We start from the raw sequence: 8,450 nt of genomic DNA, 5'->3' as shown, positions 1-8,450 counted from the left end.
CACACACACGCACACACACACATATACATATATGAATCTTTTCACCGAGTGGTGTATGTCTTTGAATTTTGAATTGTTCTCTAGGAGATCACCTAGTTCCTTTCTAGGTTATCTTTTCTTGACTCCTTAACTACAGGGTGCTCTGGAGGTACATCCATGGCTTGCAGCCAGGCCTAAAGTTGAAGACTGTCTCAGGAAAGACACTTTTTGTCAAAGTAGTGGCTGATGAAGCAAAGCCCACCCCTCCAGGCAAAAAAAAAAAACAAAAACAAAAACCCAGTGCCATCAAGTAGATTCTGACTCATAGTGAGGCTATAGAATTGCTCCATAGAATTTTCAAGGTTGTAAATCTTCATTGAAGCAGACTGTCTCATCTTTCAGCCACAGAGAAGCTGATGTGTTTGAACTCTTGACCTTTTGGTTCACAGCCCAATGCTTTAACTACTACACCACCAGGGCAAGAGAAAGCAAATACTAAAAAGAAGAGAACATCTCCTGCACCCCAGTGGCTAAACTGAAATAGGAATGCAGCTCTGTCTACTATGAGTTCACTACCTCTAAAAAGCAGGGGTTCACAAACTCAGTTTTATTAGTAATGGACAATTGAGGACAAGTATGAATACAGCCTGCTTTTAATAGTTGTTGTGGGTTGAATGGTGTCCTCTGAAAAGATACATTGAAATCTTAACTCTTGGTACCTGTGAATGTGACTTTGCTTGGAAATAGAATGTGCAGATGCAATTATGTATGTTAATGTGAGGTCATACTGGATTAGGCTCACCCTAATCCAGTATGACTGGTGTTCTTATTGTTGTTGTTGTTGTTATGTGCCGTCGAGTCAGCCCCGACTCATATAAGAACCAGGAAATCTAACACACATACACACACACACACACACACACACACACACACACGGCGGGGGGGGGCGCCGATTGCCATGTGGAGACAGAGACAAGATAAGATTAATGCTGCCACAAGCCAAGGAACTCCTGGGACTACCAGAAGTTAGTTGAATCAAGCAAGATTTTTCCCTACAGGCTTTGAAAGGAGTAATAGCCTGTGGACACCTTGATTATGGACTGGTAGCCCCTAGAACTTTGAAAGAATAAATCCCTGTTGTTTGAAGCCACTTAGTTTGTGGTACTTTGTTCCAGCAGTTAGTAAAGTAATACATTCACCTACAATACAGTCCAGAAGATCCACTTGGGTCTCTAGAATAGACCTCCTTTGTGCTGTTTTCATTTCCCTCCGGAAGGAAAGCTGCAACTTTCTCTTTTCAGAAGCATTTCACTGCAGCATTATATATAAAACCCCCAGGTTCAGAAACAATGTAATTGTCTAGCAATAATCTAATTGTCTATATAAGAAGTAAATTATAGTAATCACCTCAGTGTAATATTGCAAAACAACAGAAGATAATAATTATAAAGGACGTAACAGTGATAGAATATTAAATGAAAATAACTACTACTCTATGCTATTAACTTTGCTAAAGTATAGGTATGTGTCGAATGAACTGAAGGAGATCCTAAAAAAAGAAAACAGCCATTCATTAGTCTGATTGACTTGTGAGTAATATTTTTAGTGTAAGTTTTTGTCATGTTAATTAAAGAGTGATGTGTGTCTTTTACTCAGCAACCATCCAGGCAGTAAGCTGGAGCCTAGTGTCACAGATGCAACTCATAGAAGATGGAGCTTTCTTGGGGTGCTACTTCTCCAGGGTTCTGAAATACGTAATTTAACAAAATCATACTTATTTCTTTGATGAGAAATTTTAGCTCAACTAGAATGTAGCAGCCAAGGGGACAACAAAGTTTCAGTGACATCTTATAATACAGGGTCTTCTGTGACTGGCTTCTATCATTTGGCATAATGTTTTTAAGGTTCATCTATGCTATAACATCTACTTTGTTCCTTCTTATTGCCAAATAATGTTTTATGTTATGGATATACTATACTTTGCTTGTTGTTGTTGTTGTTATGTGCCGTCGAGTCAGCCCTGACTCATAGCGACCCCTCCTTGGGTTTCCGAGGCAGTATCACTACGGAAGCTTTGCTTATCCATTGTTAAATTGATGGGCATTTGGGAATTATTTCTGATTTTGGCTACTGTGAATAGTATTGTTTCCATTTGTGTAAAGCACTCCGGGTAGCACGATGATTAAACAGTGGACTGTTAACAAAAACGTTGGTAGTTCAAACCCATCCAGAAGTCCCATAGAAGGAAAACCTGGCAATCAACTCCCATAAAAATTATAGCTAAGAAAACCCTTTGGGGCAGTTCTACTCTGTCACATGTGGCTATGAGTTGGAATCGACTCAATGGCAGCTAAAAGCAACAGCACATATGGGTACAGGTTTTTGTGTGGACATATATTTTCAGTTCTACTGGGTAGAATGAATAATAGAAAGGAGTAGAATTAGTAACCATGTGTAATCTTAGAATTAGTAACAATGTGTTATTCCTGAGGAACTGTTAAATTATTTTCCAGAGTGACTACTCATTTTACCTTCCACCAACAGTGTATGAAGATTTCTGTTTTTCACATCCTCTTCCAAACTTGTTATTGCCAGACATTTTTAAAATACAGCTGTCTTCTTCTTCTTGTTAGATGCCACTGAATTGATTTCGACTTATAGCAACCTTATGTGACAGAAACCCTCCATAGGGTTTCCTAGGCTGTAATCTTTACAATAAACACCCATGGAAGCAGCAGTCAAGAAATCAAATGTTGCATTGGACACTGGGCAAATCTGCTGCAAAAGACCTCTTTAAAGTGTTGAAAAGCACTTTAGACATACATTCTGGGCCTGAAATAAAACTTACTCCCAGGGGCTGGCTCTCAGCCCAACAGTAAACAAGATGTACACGCAGAGCACTCAACCCAGGGTGACGCACCCACATACTCTATGGAAATGCATTTCTTGGAGCAATCAACCACGGGCCCCAGAGGGGCAACATTCCACACAGAAGAAATGCAGGATATACAGGAGTGCATAACTATGAGGGGCACCTGGGTGTGTGTGGGTTTACTGGGGAGGGAGGGGAAGAGACTGGGTTAGGGCTGGGGATGGTAAATGGGGAGTGAAACTAAATGTACACGTAATGTTGAATGTAAAACAAATTCTGCTTTGTAAACTTGCACCTAAAACACAAGAATAATAATAATAAAAAAAGTGCCTTAGGCACTATGCCACCAGAGCTCCCTACATGTGTATATGTTGTTGTTGTTGTTATGTGCCGTTGAGTCAAACCCGACTCATAGCAACCCCTCCTTGGGTTTCCGAGGCAGTATCACTACGGAAGTAGGATTGCCCAACCTTCCTTCCAAGGAGTGGCTGGTGGGTTTGAACCGCCAACCGTCTGGTTAGCAGGCAAGTGTCTTAGCCACTATGCTACATGTGTATGTTGTTGTTGTTGTTATGTGCCGTCGAGTCGGCCCCGACTCATAGCGACCCCTCCTTGGGTTTCCGAGGCAGTATCACTACGGAAGTAGGATTGCCCAACCTTCCTTCCAAGGAGTGGCTGGTGGGTTTGAACCACCAGCCTTCTGGTTAGCAGTCAAGTGCTTTAGCCACTATGCTACCAGAGCTCCCATGTGTGTATAGATGGATAAAATAACTGCATAAAGTGATGTCAAGAAGGATGTTTACCAAAATGCTAACATTGCTTGAGAATTAGGATGACTTTCTTTTCAATAATTTTTTGTTTTGTATCAATCTATTCTGTAGTCAGTAAATAAAAATAAGAAATTGGCCTTATTTGGAAGAGAATAAAAGTGTATCTCCTTCTGGACTGATACAAAATGCTATGTTGAAGAAATAACATTCCAAAATATATTTTTCTTAAAGTAGTAATGACTGACCTTGAACAAAACCTTTTCTTCATCAAATCATAGATTTTAACGTGCTTTGTGCATCTGTCATCAGCTGACAATCATGACCACTTCAAAGACAGTGGACATGAGGTTGAATTTGGATATCTTGTTCTTCAATCCACAGAGACAGTCAAAAAGAGCCAAAGGTTCCATTGTTTTTCATATAATGTATATTCTAGCAAGGAAAACAAGGGCCTATACCTTTTATTTGGTCCACTCAAGAGGCAAAAAGGAATAAAATACTAACTTTTACAACTTTTCTAAGATGATTCTGCTGATTTTCAATCCAGCTTCATGCTGAAGAGCTCAAGGAGCTAGAAGAAGCATGTTCTACCTCTGCTTTTCTTTTTTCTTCCTTTATCAGTTTCTATGTTTACAGATTAAATGACAAAAGGGTCCATAATGCATTCCAAGTTTTGTATGATTATAATATACACCTCCAAAGCCAAATCAATAAGAAAGCAGGAATTACAGACTCACTTAATCAATAATATGAAAAAGCAACATTATTCACTTTTCATTATATGAGTCTGCACCAAGATCCCTGGGCTTTTGTTTCCTTGTGTGCAAAATTATGCCTGTTCCATACATAACATTTTAAAATTCTATCATTGACAGTTGTAGGAAACATACTCTGAAGGTTTAAACATTGTATGGTTCTGAACAGATGACATTTCAGGGCAGAATTTATTCCAATTATGGGAGTGAATTCATTAGGAGTATGTTCTTTCTAAAATAAAATAAAACAAAGTGTTGAAAAGCAAAGATGTCACTTTGAAGACTAAGGTGCACCTAATGTGTTGTTGTGTTGTTATGTGCCGTTGAGTTGGACCCGACTCATAGCAACCCCTCCTTGGGTTGCTGAGGCAGTATCACTAGAGAAGTAGATTGCCCAACCTTCCTTCTGAGCAGTGGCTGGTGGGTTTGAACCGCCAGCCTTCTGGTTAGCAGTCAAGTGCCTTAGGCACTATGCTACCAGAGCTCCTGCACCTAATGTAAGCCATGGCATTTTCAATCGCCTCATATGCATGTGAAAGCTGGACAGTGAATAAGGAAGATTGAAGAAGAATTGATGCCTTTGAATTATGGTGTTTGTGAAGAATACTGAAGATACCATGGACTGCCAAAAGAACAAACAAATCTGTCCTGGAAGAAGTGTAGCCAAAATGCTTCTTGGAAGCAAGAATGGCCAGACTTCATCTCACCTACTTCGGTCATGTTGTTAGAAGGGTCCAGTCCCTGGAGAAGGATGTCATGTTTGGGAAAGTGGAGGGTCAGAGGAAAAGGGGAAGACTCTCAATGAGATGGATCGACACAGTGGCTGCAACGATGGGCTCAAGTATAGCAAGGATTGTGAGGATGGCACATGACAGGGCAGTATTTCATTCTGTTGTACATAGGGTCACTATGAGTCAGAGCCAATTTGATGGCACTAACAACAACAACAAAGCAGGCCCATCTGGCTGGGAGAGAAATGTTGTGTATGGAATTTCTAAAGATAGGATCCAAATACGCCAAAAGCTAGAGACTTTTTTCAAAGCTTTTCCTCATATACTGGATGCAGGCCACACCCCAAAGGCAACTACTTAGCTCACAGTAGATTCCACCATGGATGTGATTACAGTCTTATCATGGGGAATAACTACATCCAGCAGCCCAGCCACTCAAAGACACTTGACCTTATCTACCACAGCAACTCAATTCTTTCAGGTGCTCAGACTCATCCTGTACTCTTTGTCTAGGACCCTACATCCTGTCACATTAGCAAATCCTGCAGGCTCTACCTTTAAAATACAGTAAAACCTGTGGAAGCAGAACCTGTACAAGGTTTTGTTTTTGTTGTTAAAATAATAACCTGTCAGAGAAGGAAAACTCAAATATTTTCCACTAAAACGAGCAATAGAAAAGTGCAGAGATTGCACTTTGCCAAAAGTGGAATACTTGGATGACCAGAAAAATAAGGCAGCCCTGTCAGTTTTCATTGTATATCAAGAACCTGATTCTTTCTCATGACCTTCACTGCTGCCACCTTGCTGCAAGAGACCATCCTCTCACACAAATAGATATATGCACACTCATGTTCATCGCAGCACTATTCACAGCAGCAAAGAAATAGAAACAACCTAAGTGCCATCAATCAAGGGATGGATAAACTGTGGTACATACACACAACGAAATACTATGCAACCATAAAGAATAATGTAAAATATGCAAAACACTGTATAACATGGATGAACTTGGAAGATATTAATGTTGAGTGAAATAAGTCAATCATTGAGTTTCTGCTAATAGGTAGTGGAATATTTTGGAAAAGGACAGCAAGAATTGTGGCACAACATGGAAAATATAATCAATGTCCCTGAACTGTAAATGTGGAAGTGTTATGTATGTTTGCACCACAATAAAAGTGAAAAAGGAAAAAAAAAAAAAGAGAGAGAGAGAGAGAGAGAGAGAGAGACCATCCTCTTATTGCAGAAACTCCTAACTTCTCTTTCTGCCTCTTATCTCATAGTTGTAGAAAGCAGATATCTCAGGCAGCTACAACTTCAACATTCACTTTCCACTCTGCTTTCTAGCTCCCTGTTTGTTTTTTGGTCTCTGGTGATTCCCTTACTTTTTACAGTAAGTGCAGTGATACATTTAAAAGATATTTATTTTCTCCAGCAATCTCTATGTTTTTTTCTGTTGCTATTTTGCTAGAAATGAAAGGCCAGACTTTTCACATGCATATATAATACTGTATTATTTACTGTTTATAATCTGCATTTTTTCATATAATTCTGTGTCATAGACATTGTTTGTACCATGTCATTAAATGACCTGGTACTAGATCGTTTAAGTGACTTCATGGTAATACATTGCAGGGACATGCAGTAATAGTCAATTACACTCTAATATTGAGTATTTGGGATTCAAATTTATTTTTATTAATATATTTGTAGTTTTTAACCAAGCCAAAGTTTTCCAATTTAAAAGGTAGCTATTTATTATGATATTATATCCTTCCTGTTCTATGATATCCAAATACCAATTTTTAAATTAAGTGGTGGGAATATAGATGTTTATGGGGTTTTGATCCGTTTGTTCAAATATCTTTGCTTGACTATCCATTTACTCATCCCCTAATTTTTAAGGTCCTTTTATTTCAACAATTTATTTATTTATTTATTATATGGATGAAGAATTTGACTTACTAAGAAGCATTTTACAATTTTATTGCTACATTTAGGAAAGAAAGAACAAAAAATGAATAGAACACTAAGCAGGCAACCAAAAGAGGCATTTATTAATGACAAGAAAGACTAAAGTTTTTTAAAATAAAGAAGGTGTAGGATCATATGTGGTTCATTAGTAAATAATATTTTACATAGCAATAATAATGTAAGGAGTTCTGGTGGCTCAGTGCCTAAGGCATTTGACTGCTAACCAGAAGGTTGGCGGTTCAAATCCACCAGTCGCTCCCCAGAAGAAAGATGGGGCAATCTACTTCCATAAAGATTTTTCACTTTTATTGTGGTGAAAACATACACAACAAGACATTCACCAAGGTGGTAACCTTGGAAACGATGGGGGTCTCTATGAGTTGGAATTGACTCGATGGCAGTGTGTTGTTATTTTTGTTGTTGTTGTTATAATAATATAAATACTTTATGGAAAATAAGTAATTTTCGAGGTGTACATTGTATTGTATATGGCTTTGTAGAGAATAAAGTGTCATAAATAATCTTACTAAAAATTCTCCAGCATTAAGAAATTATCAGGTAAATGATTCATCTTAAAACATCAAGATTAATTTTTTATGGTGTTTGAATACAATGAACTTTAGAGAACATCTCCCTGCTACCAACGAGTTGATTCCAACTCATAGTGACCCTGTGGTACAGAGCAGGACTGTACCATAGGGTTTCCAAGGTTGTAAATCTTTAGGGAAGCAGACTGTCACGTCTTTCTCCTACGGCATGGTGGGTTTGAACTGCTAAGCTTTTGGTTAGCAGCCAAGCACTTTATCCACTGTGCCACCAGAGCTTCTTGCCAGTGGGATCATGCTAAATCTTTCACATCAATTGGATTTTTAAAATCTTCAGTTTTCTTTCCATTTGTTTCTGTAAAGCCTTATATCTGAACAATATTTCAAGAGGGTATGAAGCAACAAGACAAAAGGTCTTTAATCTTACAACAGTAAACAGTGTCTGGGAAAATGAATTTATTTTCTGGGAAAATAAATCTATGAATTTATTTTCTTGGATTTTTCATTCCTGATGAAAAATACTCCCTTGCTTAGAAGCTCTTCATCATACTTATGGAAGAAACTCATATTTCTTTCTTTTTGTATTACTGTAAATATATAGAAACCCAAACCTAACCCACTTCCATTGAGTTAATTCTGACTCACAGAGAGATTTGCCAACTTAACGTTTTTCACGTGTACAATTTAGTGACATCCTTTAGAAATTAATATTTCTGATCCTATTCTTTCTTAAGGAGCTCTGGTAGCATAGTGCCTAAGGCACTTGACTGCTAACCAGAAGGCTAGCGGTTCAAACCCACCAGCCACTCCTCGGAAGGAAGGTT

This window comes from Orycteropus afer, unplaced genomic scaffold (assembly GCF_000298275.1).
Source record: "Orycteropus afer afer isolate SDZICR_OR568_19922 unplaced genomic scaffold, OryAfe1.0 scaffold00255, whole genome shotgun sequence".
Classification (NCBI taxonomy): domain Eukaryota; kingdom Metazoa; phylum Chordata; class Mammalia; order Tubulidentata; family Orycteropodidae; genus Orycteropus; species Orycteropus afer.
The sequence above is the reverse complement of the archived record's forward strand: the minus strand, read 5'-3'. Positions refer to the sequence as shown.